We start from the raw sequence: 13,420 nt of genomic DNA on the forward strand, positions 1-13,420 counted from the left end.
GGATGAATATGACTGAGTGTGATATGTACATTTTTAAAATAATTAATTCAACATAAACACGACCCCATGGGTCCCAAAATATCGGCATGTTGCCTAAACATAATCTTTAATAAGAGCCTCAGCTCAATTTCTCTAACACGTGGAGGATACACGGATAATAACATGGTTTTTTAATTTTTCAACTTCGCAAAATTTATTTAAGGCACAATTTCTATGGTACACTTCCACACGCTCGTCACCTAGCATGTGTGTCACCTCCAACAATTGATATAACACAACATTTAGGGATTCATACTCTCAGAACCAAGTATAGAAATGTTATTTACTCAAACCGTAAAATTCTTTATTCTGCAATGCCTTTGTCTCGCGATTCGGCCTCCAAACGCCTCAAATCTAGCCATAAATAATCTGATTCAGTCAATAAAAATTATAGGAATTAATTCCATATGAAAATATAATTTTTTCCATCAAAATCCAAAATTTCACCCAAAAATCGCTCGTGGGGCCCACGTCACGGAACCCGATAAAAGTTATAAAATCCGAAAGCCCATTCAACACGAGTCTAACCATATCAATTTTACCAAATTCCGACATCAACTTAACTCTCAAATCTTCAAATTAAACCAAGAGGGTTTTTCTACATCTTTCAACTAAATTCACCCATTAAATGTTAAAAACGACCATGAAATCGGGTAATTTGACCAATAATGAGTTAAGAACACTTACCCCGTTATTTTTTCGTGAAAAACTCCTAAAAATCGCCTCTTCCCGAACTCCAATCCGTCAAAAATGGAAAATGGGACGAAGTCCCATTTTTAGAACTTAAACATCCTGTCCAAGCATTCCTTCTTCGCGAACGCGACAGGTCCCTCGCATTCGCGAAGCACAAAATTGTGTTGTCCAAACATTGCCCTTCGCGAACGCGAGACACAGCTCGCGAACGCGATGCTTTATCGGGCGAACCTTCGCGAACGCGAAGGCAAATATCCTCACCAACTATTTTCCCTTTCGCGAACGCGATACCCCATCGTGAACGCGATGAACAACCTTGCATGCTCCCAACTTCTCTTCGCGAACGCGATACCTCACTTACGAACGCGAAGAGAAAATCTTGCCTGCCTCAAGTTCCTCTTCGTGAATGCGAGAACCCTCTCGCGAACGCGAAGAAGGAAACTAAATAGAGGTATCAGAAAATTCCAGCAGCTGTTTAAGTCCAAATTTTTATCCGTTAACCATCCGAAACTCACCCGAGGCCTCAGGGTCTCAACCAAATACACCAACAAGTCCTAAAATATCATACAAACTTAGTCGAAACTTCAAATCACATCAAACAATGCTAAAATCACAAATCATACCCCAATTCAAGCTTAACAAAAACTAACGAATTCAACTTCTACATTCGATGCCGAAACATACCAATTTAATTCCGATTGACCTCAAATTTTGCACACAAGTCATAAATTATATAACTGAGGTATTTCAATTTTCAGAATCGGATTCCGGCCCCGATATCAAAAATTTAACTCCCCGGTCAAACTTTCAAACTTAAATTTTTATTTTAGCCATTTCAAGCCTAATTTAGCTACGGGCTTCCAAATAATTTTTCGAACACGTTCCTAAATCCAAAATTACCATACGGACCTATTGGAATCATCAAAACTCTATTCCGGGGTCATTTACATATAAGTCGACATCCAGTCACTATTTTAACTTAAGCTTTAAACCTTGGAACTAAGTATTCCAATTCATTCCAAAACCTCACCGGACCCGAACTAATCACCCCGGCGAGTCACATAATAACTGTAAAGCATAAATTGAGCAGTAAATAGGTAAATATGGTTGTAATACTCAAAATGACCCGCTGGGTCATTACAACAATATAATAAGGATAGAAGGGGACTCCGAGGTCTGCGGACGCTGGCAGATATACCTTGAAATCTCCACGTACGGTTAGTTCACTAATGTCTGGTCTGATAGCAAGTACATGGATCTGCACAAAAAGATGTGCAGAAGCGTAGTATGAATACACAATACCGGTACCCAGTAAGTGCCAAGACTAACTTCGGTAGAGTGACGAGGTCAGGTTAGGCCCTACTGGAATAATAAAAGACAGGGTGAAAAGTATAACAATATAATAATGATAATGACAATGGGTAAGAACCAAGTAAGTAGTATGTCACAATTTAACTACATAAAATAAGGGCCAATAATACCTCGCGGAAGAAAAACAGAAATTTACAACTTTAAGGAAAACACCAAAAATAACCAAAGATAATGCAGCCATAAAGAATATCAACAAAGGCACTCCCGAGGTACCGCCTCGTAGTCCCAAATCATAAATAAATTCACAATATCTCATTTTCTTATATCACCGCGGGAGCCTTCACATTTAATTTTTAAATAAATTATTTTTCTCGAAATAGCATCCCGCGTTTTAACCACCCTTATCACACTGCATGACTTCTAGTATATTCCCCTACTAGCCACGCGTATCAAGCCGCCCTTATATCACCTCATGCGTTTCAACACCCAGACTTTATACCACCGCATGTGTATCAATATCACAATATATCACAATTTACACCTTAAGTGCCCAAATATTTCAACTTGCTAAAATAAATCAACAACAATATTATTTTCTACAATAAGGAGCTCACGGCTCAATCACAATGAATACAAAATCTCACAAAATATTCGGGAGTGAATAACTCAACAAAATAATATTTCACAAATTTAACACATTGCCTCAATACCAAATTTTTAATGTCAAATACTTCATTTAAATAATAATTTAATTAAGAAATTCAACCTTCAAATAATGAGCACAAAATAAAAGAAACAAGCTTCTACTAAACAGGTAAAACAAATAGTAGGAGAAGGTAAGGCAAATTTAAAAGGTAAAAATAGACCAATGATGATGAATATAACCGGATTAAATAATTTAATTAATATGTAACAGAGATCTACATACCAAAATGAACGCCCATTCAACCACGAGTCCAACCATATAAAAATTACTAAATTCCGACATCAACTCGACCCTCAAATCTTCAAATTTAACCAATAGGGTTTTCAAAGTTTTCCAACTTAAATTACCAATTAAATGTTAAAAATAATCATAGATTCGGGTAATTTGACTAAAATTGAATTAAGAACACTTACCCCGATATTTTTCTTGAAAACTCTCCCAAAAATCGCCTCACCCGAGCTCTTAAAATCCAAAAATGGATAAAAATAGCCAAACCCCGAATTATATGTTCTGTCCAGGTATTTTCGCATTTACGGACCAATTATCGCTTCTGCGGAGTCGCATTTGCGACTATATTTCCGCTTCTGCGAAGAAACAATGGACAACTTCCTCGCACCTGCGGACAATGGTCCACTTCTATGCAACCGCAGGTGTGATCTTGCCTCCTGCTTTTGCGCAACCTTCGCTTCTGCGGTTCGTTAAATCGCAGAAGCGTCTTCGCTTCTGCAGAGCTTTTTCCGCTTTTGCGACTCCAACTGGGCAGCCCTTTGTCCGCTTCTTCGAGCCACAACTCGCTTGTGCGATTCTGCACCTACGGTTAGTTTCTCCACAGGTGCGATGATACGAGAAGCTGCAAATTTCAGAATTTGTCTAAGTCCAAAAATTGATCCGATTTCGATCTGGATCGCACACAGGGTACTCGGGACCCCGTACGAATATACCAACAAGTCATAAAACATCATACGAACTTAGTCAAAAATTCAAATCATATCAAACAACGCTAAAACCACGAATCATACTCCAATTCAAGCATAATGAAACTAAGAAATTTTCACTTCTACATTCGATCCGAAACCTATCAAATCAAGTCCAATTGATCTCAAATTTTGCACACAAGTCATATATGACATATCGGACCTATTCAAATTTCCAGAATCGGTTTTCCCGGTCAAACTTTCAAACTTAAACCTCTATTTTAGCCATTTCAAGCATAATTTAATTACGTACTTTCAAATAATTTTTCGGACATGCTCCTAAGTCCAAAATCACCATACGGAGCTATTGGAATTAACAAAACTCTATTCCGGGGTCATTTTCACATAAATCAACATCCGGCCAACCTTTTCAACTTAAGTTTTCAACCCTGAGACTAAGTGTCTCAATTCGTTCTGAAATCTCTTTGGACCTGAACCGACTACCCCGGCAAGTCACAATATAGCTATAAAGTACAGAATGAGCAATAAATGGGGAAACGAGGCTACAACTCTCAAAACGACTGGCCAGGTCATTACATTCTCCCCTTCTTAAACAAACGTTCGCCCTCAAACGGGTTTAGAATTATACCTGGAGTGGTGAAAAGATGAGGATAACAGTACGCATATTATGCTCAGTCTCCCAAGTCGCCTCCTCGGCCGGATGACCCCTCCACTATACTTTTACTGAAGCATTGCTCTTCGATCTCAACTTTCTAACCTGTCTGTCCAAAATGACCATTGGTTCCTCAACATAAGATAGATCCTTGTCCAACTGGACGGAGCTGAAGTCTAACACATGAGACGGATCGCCGTGATAATTTCGGAGCATGGAAATATGGAACACTGATGAACTGCAGTGAGACTAGGTGGTAGTGCAAGTCTGTAAGCCACCTCTCCAACTCTCTCGAGAATCTCAAAAGGTCTAATATACCTAGGGCTCAACTTGCCCTTCTTTCCGAACCTCACAATACCCTTCATAGACGAAACCCGGAGCAAGACCCGCTCACCAACCATGAATGCAACATCGCGAACCTTCTGATCTGCATAACTCTTCTGTCTAGATTGGGCTGTACGAACTCGATCCTGAATCAATTTAACCTTTTCTAAGGCATCCTGAACCAAGTCTGTACCCAATAGCCTAGCTCGCCCGGCTCGAACCAACCCATTAGAGACCGGCACCGCCTACCATACAAGGCCTCATATGGAGCCATCTGAATGCTCAACTGGTAACTGTTGTTGTAGGTAAACTCCGCAAATGGCAAGAACTAATCCCAAGCAACCGCAAAATCCATCACACACGCACGAAGCATATCCTCCAATATCTGAATAGTGCGCTCGGACTATCCGTCCATCTGAGGGTGAAATGATGTACTCAACTCCACACGAGTACCCAACTCTCGATGTACGGCTCTCCAAAACCGTGATGTAAACTGCGTACCCCGGTCAGAGATGATAGATACCAGTATGCCAAGAAGCCTGACAATCTCGCGAATGTAAACATGGGCCAACTACTCCGAAGAGTAAATAGTAACCACATGAATGAAATGAGCTGACTTGGTCAATCTATCCACAATCACCCAAACTGCTTCGATCTTCCTCTAAGTCCGTGGGAGCCCAACAACAAAATCCATAGTGATTCGCTCCCATTTCCATTCTTGAATCTCTAACTTCTGAAGCAATCCATCCGGTCGTTGATGCTCATATTTCACCTGTTAATAATTTAGGCACCGAACGACATACTCCACTACATCTTTCTTCATCCGTCTCCACCAATAGTGCTGCCTCAAATCCTGATACATCTTCGCGGTGGCTGGATGAATGGAGTACCGTGAACTATGAGCCTCCTAAAGAATCTACTCACGCAAACCATCTACGTTAGGCACACATGGCCTACCCTGCTTCCGTAATACACCGTCATCCCCAATAGTGACTTCCTTGGCACCACCGTGCTGAACTGTGTCCTTAAGGACAAACAAATGGGGGTCATCATACTGACGCTCTCTTATACGATCATAAAGAGAAGACTGAGAAACCACACAAGCCAAAACTTGGCTCGGCTTGTAAACATCCAATATAACAAACTGGTTGGCCAAGGCCTGAACATCCAAGGCTAAAGGCCTAGCTGCTACCGGTAAATATGCTAAGCTGCCCAAAATCTCCACCCTATGACTCAAGGCACCAACTATTACATTGATCTTCCCAGGGTGATAGAGAATGGTAATATCATAATTCTTAAGCAACTCCAACCACCTCCGTTGCCGCAAGTTAAGATCCTTATGTTTAAACAGATGTTGTAGACTCTGGTGATCGATGTAGACCTCACAATGGACACCATACAAATAATGCCACAAAATCTTCAAGGCATGAACAATAGCTGCTAACTCAAGGTCATGGACGGATAATTCTTCTCTTGTACCTTTAACTGTCTGGATGCATAGGCAATCACCCTACCTTCTTGCATCAACACTGTGCCGAGACCAATACGTGATGCATCACAATACATAGTATAAGACCCTGAATCTATCGTTAACACCAATATTGGTGTTGTAGTCAAAGTTGTCTTGAGATTTTGAAAGCTCTCTTCACATTCATCGGTCCACCTGAACAGAGCACCCTTCTGGGTCAATTTAGTCATAGGTGCAGCAATAAAAGAGAAACCCTCTACAAATTGGTGATAATACCCTGCCAAACCAAGGAAACTCCGGATCTCTGTAGCTGATAATGGTCTGGGCCAACTCTGCACTGCTTCAATTTTCTTCGGATCTACCTATATCCCCTTGTTCGTTACCACATGACCCATAAATCCTACTGAATCAAGCCAAAATTCTCACTTTGAAAATTTTGCATATAACTTCTTTTCTCTCAAAGTCTGAAGCACAGTCCTCAGGTGCTGCTCATGATCTTCCCGGCTCCGGGAATACACCAGAATGTCGTCAATAAATACAATGACGAATGAGTGAAGATAGGGCTGAAATACATTGTTCATCAAATGCATAAATGATGTTGGGGCGTTGGTCAGCACAAAAGACATCACAAGGAATTTGTAATGACCATACTGAGTCCTGAAAGTAGTCTTCGGGATATCTGGCTCCCGAATCTTCAGCTGGTGATAGCCTGAATGCAAGTCAATTTTTGATAACACTATGGCACCTTGTAGTTAATCAAATAGGTCATCAATACGTGGCAATAGGTACCTGTTCTTTACTGTAACCTTGTTCAACTGGCGGTAATCAATACACATCCGTATAGAACCATCTTTCTTCTTCACAAATAAGACAGGAGCACCCCAAGGCGATACACTTGGCCAAACAAAATATTCCTTTAATTCCTTCAATTCTGCTGGGGCCATACGATATGGTGGAATAGAAATGGGCTGAGTGCCCAGTAACAAATCAATGCCAAAATCAATATTCCTGTCGGGTGACATACCCGGAAGATCCGCTGGGAATACATTTGGAAAATCCCTTACTACCGAAATTGACTCCACGGTAGGAGTATCAACACTAACATCTCTCATATAGGCCAGATACGCATCACACCCCTTCCCAACCATTCGTTGAGCCTTAAGAAATGAAACAACCTTGCTAGGAATATAATCCAAGGTACCCCTCCATTCTAGTTGTGGTAGACCTGGCATAGCCAACGTCACCGTCTTGGCGTAACAGTCAAGGATAGCGTGATAGGTCGATAACCAATCCATTCTCAAAATAATTTTAAAATCCACCATATTGAGCAATAATAAATTAACCCTGGTCTCGAAACCACTAATAACAATCAAACATGACTGATACATGTGGTCAACAATAATAGAATCACTTACGGGTGTGAATACATAAACAGAAGAACTCAAAGAATCCTGGGATACACCCAAATACGGGGCAAAATAAGATGACACATAAGAATAAATGGAGCCTGGATAAAATAAGACTGATTCATCCCTATGATAGACATGACAATACATGTGATAACAGAATCGGATGCAACTACCTCCGTCCTAGCAGGAAGGGCATAATATCTGGCCTGGCATCCCCCTCTAGGGAGACCTCTACCTGTCCGACCTCCACCTCTAGCACCAGTTGCAGGTGGATTAGCAACTGGTGCAGTAATCATGGATTGAGAAGCCTAAGGGCCCTGTGGAATAGGTGGGGCTTGAGAAATATGTGGAGGTGCACCCCTCTTAAGTCTGGGGCAATCCCTCATTATATGACGAGTGTCACCACACTCGAAATAAGCCCTCAGAGGACGTGGCTGCTGGGACTGGCTCTGGCCTGATCGACTAGACTGACCGGTGAAAGCACCCCTTGCAGGAGGTACAGTAGACACTGCGGTGCATAATATAGAACCTAAGGTCTGGGAGTAGCCAGAATACTGCTGGAATCTCGAAGTGCTGAATGAATAGGACGACTCACATAGCCTCTACCATGACGGGCTGCAACTGGGGCACGAGAACTGTTATACGTGCCAGAATCCCAATGCCTCTTAGCTTCCCTCTCTTCTCTCTCCCAAATTCGCATACCCTACAATCTCCCAGCAATTGACACCACCTGTTGGTATGCGTTGTCCATCTCCAGTTCTCGGGCCATACTGAATCTGATACTAGGGTGGATCCTCTCAATAAGTCGACGAACCCGCTCTCGAACAGTAGTAATCAAGGCTGGTGCATGCCTAGCCAAATCACTAAATCGGACAGCATACTCTGACACGGTCATAGACCCCTGGCACAACTGCTCAAACTCTGCGCGCCATGCATCTTTGATACTATGAGGAACATACTCCCTCAAGAACATATCTGAAAATTGAGTCCACGTGAGTAAATCTTCCTCAGCCGGACTATCCAACTCATATGCCCGCCACCACTGGTAGGCCGCTCCTCTAAGATGGAATGCCATGAAAGAAACCCCACTAGAATCCATAATACCCATAGTACAGAAGATACAGTGATATTCCTCAAGAAAATCCTGAGCATCCTCTGAAGCCAAACCGCTTAAAGTGGGAGGGTGGTACTTTTTGTACCTCTCGAGCCTGAGATGCTCCCCCTCCGAAACAGTTGCCCTATCCTCGGGCCGAACTAGGATAACTTGTTGCACTGGTATAACCTCTGGGGCATGGTCAACCTGGGCCCGTGGCTCTGGGGTACAGGCGGCGGGAGTCTGTGCTCCTCCTTCGGCCTGAGATGTCGCAGGAGCAAGTGGAATCAACCCTGCCTAAGCTATAGTGCCAAACATGCTCAAAAACTGGGCAAGAGTCTCCTAAAGTGCATGGGTAGTAACAGGCGTCTCAGGTGCCTACTCTCCAACTGGAGCTACTGGTGGCTCTGCAACAGCTCGTGCAGGTGCTCTGGCTGCACCGCGTGGTCTTCCTTGGCCTATGGCTCGGCCTCTACCCCGGTCGTGCAGGTGCTCTGGCTGCACCGCGTGGTCGTCCTTGGCCTATGGCTCGGCCTCTACCCCGGCCCCGGCCTCTTGCGGCTCCAACAGGGGGTGTGGGTGTCTGATCATCGGATCCAGTTGTGTGTGTCCTCACCATCTGTAAGTGAAATGAAAGACATGGATTTAAAATTTCGAAGTCAACAATGCACACGATAAGGAATCAAAGAAGTGAATGTTTTCCTAACAGTTCTATAACCTCCCGAAGATAATTACAGATGTCTCCGTACCGATCCGCAATACTCTACTAAACCTGTTTGTGACTCATAACACATGTGAACCTAGAGCTCTGATACCAACTTGTCACGACCCCAAATTCCCTCTGTAGGATATCGTGATGGCACCTAGTCTCTAACACTAGGTAAGCCTATCAATGCGGAATAACATAATAGAAATCTGAAATAAATGAAACTGCAATTGAAATAACACAACTCCCAAACCCTGGTAGAAATAAGTCACAAGCTTCTAAGATTTTGTTCTAAGTATCTCTATACATCAGAGTCTAAAGAGAATAAGGAAAACAACATAATAAGGATAGAAGGGGACTCCGAGGTCTGCGGACGCTAACAGATATACCTTGAAGTCTCCGCGCACGGCTAAGTTCATTGATGCCTTGTCTGATAGGAAGTACGTGGATCTGCACAAAAAGATGTGCAGAAGTATAGTATGAGTCTCTACATCGGTACCTAGTAAGTGTCAAGCCTAACCTCGGTAGAGTGGTGACGAGGTCAGGTCAGGCCTTACTGGAATAATAAAAGACAGGGTGAAAAGTTTAACAATATAATAATAATAATGACACTGGGGGATGAACCAAGTAAGTAGTATGTCACAATTTAACTACACAGAATAAGGGCCAATAACACCTTGTGGAAGGAAAACATAAATTCACAACTTTAAGGAAAATACCAAAAATAACCAAAGGCAATGCAACCATAAAGAAATATCAACAAGGGCACTCCCGAGTACCGTCTCGTAGTCCCAAATCATAAATAAATTTACAATATCTCATTTTCTTATATCACTGCGGGAGCCTTCACATTTAATTTTTAACGAAATTATTTTTTCCGAAATAGCATCCCGTATTTTAGCCACCCTTATCACACCGCATGACTTCTAGTAGTTTTCTTACAAGCCATGTGTAGCAAGCCACTCTTATCTCACCGCATGCGTTTCAACACCCAGACCTTATACCACCGCATGCGTATCAGTATCACAATATATCACAATTTGTACCTCAAGTGTCCAAATATTTCAACTTGCTAAAATAAATCAACAACAATATTATTTTCCACAATAAGGAGCTCACGGCTCAGTCACAATGAATACAAAATCTCACAAAATATTGGGGAGTGAATAACTCAATAAAATAATATTTCACAAATTTAACACATTGCCTCAATACCAAATTTTTAATGTCAAATACTTCATTTAAATAATAATTCAATTAAGAAATTCAATCTTCAAAGAATGAGCACATAATAAAAGAAACAAGCTTCAACTAAACAGGTAAAGCAATTAGCAGGAGAAGGTAAGGCAAATTTAAAAGGTAAAAATAGACCAGTGATGATGAATATAACCGGATAAAATAATTTAATTAATATGTAAGAGAGATCTACACAATTTCAAACCAGAGTTTTCCACATTTAGCCCGTGTACACACTCGTCACCTCGCGTACACGACTTTTAATACATCATAATTTTCATGCCATCACGACATCTAGGGATGTACATGGACCGGGTTAGTTCGGTTTTTATCAAAACCAAACCAAACCAGCTATATCGGTTTGGATTGGTTCGGTTTTGTTGAGTTTTTTGGATTTTCGGGTTTTTGTTACTTACATATTATTTCAATCTTACTTTATTAAATATTTGATAAGTAAATATATATTTAGTAAAAATATAAAAATTTGACAAATATATTATCAATTAAAATATTCTTATGGGAGAATTCTATTAGTAACACTTAATAGTTATTTTTTTAGTCGTCTGACAATAATTTTTTGTTGATATACACTTTCAGGTTAACCGAATTTTGTAATTAAACATAAAAATCAATATGATACCTAAATATTAATAATCACTTCACATTCGAAAAAGATATAAGAATTTAATAGATCTTAACATATGATATGAATATAGAAGAGCAAAGAGATAGACGCATTTCAGTAACACTTGATAAGAAAGTGATCATACAACCCATTATTTAAGGTCAATAAAATATGGAGCACTTCATATTCTATTAAAATTTATATCCCGCAAGAGAATCCCAATTATTTCTAGACATTTTTTAAAGAAAATTCTATATAAAATCTTAAAAGTATATATAAAAATTATATATTTATATGTCGGGTTGGTTCGAAATTTTTTACTCAATACCAAACCAAGTCGGGATTTTTTAATCAGTTTGGTTTGACTTTTCGGTTTGGTGCAATTTTTCGGTTCGATTTATACACCCCTAATGACATCCTACAGAGGGAATTTGGGGTCGTGACAGACATCTAATAAAGAATCGAACACTAACATTTGCAACTAATTTGAATGGTTGCATCCTTTCAAATACAATTCTCATTTTATTTAATTTTTTCACAAGTAAAATATTTGAATTATTTAAAAGGGCATTTAGGTCATTCAACTTTTTTAATTATGAGCTTCCTACTTTTATAATAAATACTAGTTTCTCGCCACCAGCATTGCACGTGTATGTCAAGTCATATAATACATGATTTTGTAAAATAATATAATATATATATTTTTGAAATAAAGCTTTTGAGTAATAGTTATATGTGAGAATAAATAGAAGTTTCTGATAATTATTAATGTGAATTATTGTATCGTGTATGTCGAGCTATGTAGTACACCCTTTTGTAAAATAATACACTATAAATATTGTTAAGAGCTTTGAGTAAATAATTATACGTGAAAGAATAAGTATAAGTTTCTGATAATAATAAATTGAATCATAGTATAATGACATTTTGTTGAGGTTAAAATGATTGGATATCATCTAATCCTACGAAAATAAACAATCAAAATTTAATTGTTTATTCTCATGATCTCAAATAATATTTAAATGAAAAGTTTTATTCATTCTGGTGATTTACATGTATGATTTTGCAAATAAAATCGCTTCATATTATCCCACAAGTTAAACTTCCACATATATAATCTTTATGCATGTAACCATAATATGTTATGTTATTAGTGGATCTCATTGTAGCAATGGCATAACAAAGTTAACTATTGCATCAACTAAACTAACTAAACTAAACTAAACTAACCAACTAAATTAACTAATGCCATTCCTAAACACAACAAATATGCATTTACTGTTTATTACAAGATATATCATTTACCCAAACATTTATGAAAATAAGTTTCTCAACATGAGAAAGGATAAAGGAAGATAAATAAGTAGAGAAGAAATAGAACCTGATTTTTGAAGCATTTTTTTGTTCACCTTGAATTTTAATTTTTTTTTTCTTGGCTGCACCATTAGTCACGTTGATTTGGGAACAAAGAGATCAAAAATATTGTTTTTTGTTGCTTCTCACAGTCAATTGTTGTTTCGCTGCTTGTGTTATGACAAATTTAAAATAAACCTCCACGACTTTTCTGATAAAATATTTTGCCCAATCCATAGAAAGTGTCCAGCACTTTAGAGCATTCTATTCTTCGTCTTCTACATTTGTGAATTTATTTTCACGATACAATTTGTGAAGTTTGGCCTTACAATTTTCTGATTGAAACGTTTGATCTTCCCTACAAATGCATCCCTATAACTCATATCATATAATCCACATCTATCATGCAAGTGACGTAGGCCATTAATTAAATAATGATAACACCAAAAACTTGGCTAATCAGCCAAGAGCAGTAACGGTAGGAAACCAAACTATAAATAGGAAACATTAGTTCGTAACGTAACTATTTTGAAGGGTTGCACCCTTTCAGATTAATTTGGTGCTTTTTTTATTAAATAGGGTTAGATTTTTAAGGGGTATTTCTGTAATTTAAATTCTAACTTAAAGGCTTCCCATTTTTAATATAATTATATATATATATATATATATATATATATATATATATATATATATATATATATATATATATATATATAAAGTAACTGGTCCATAGAACTTATCCTGGATTTGCCTTTCGCAATATGCGCTTAAGGCATCCAACATCAACAGTTTCATTATCTTCGTTTATTTAAAAAAAAAACATATAGATTTTTTTTTTAAAAAAAAATGACAGCAAAAATGAGAATTTAG

This window comes from Nicotiana tabacum, chromosome 22 (assembly GCF_000715075.1).
Source record: "Nicotiana tabacum cultivar K326 chromosome 22, ASM71507v2, whole genome shotgun sequence".
Taxonomy (NCBI): Eukaryota; Viridiplantae; Streptophyta; class Magnoliopsida; order Solanales; family Solanaceae; genus Nicotiana; species Nicotiana tabacum.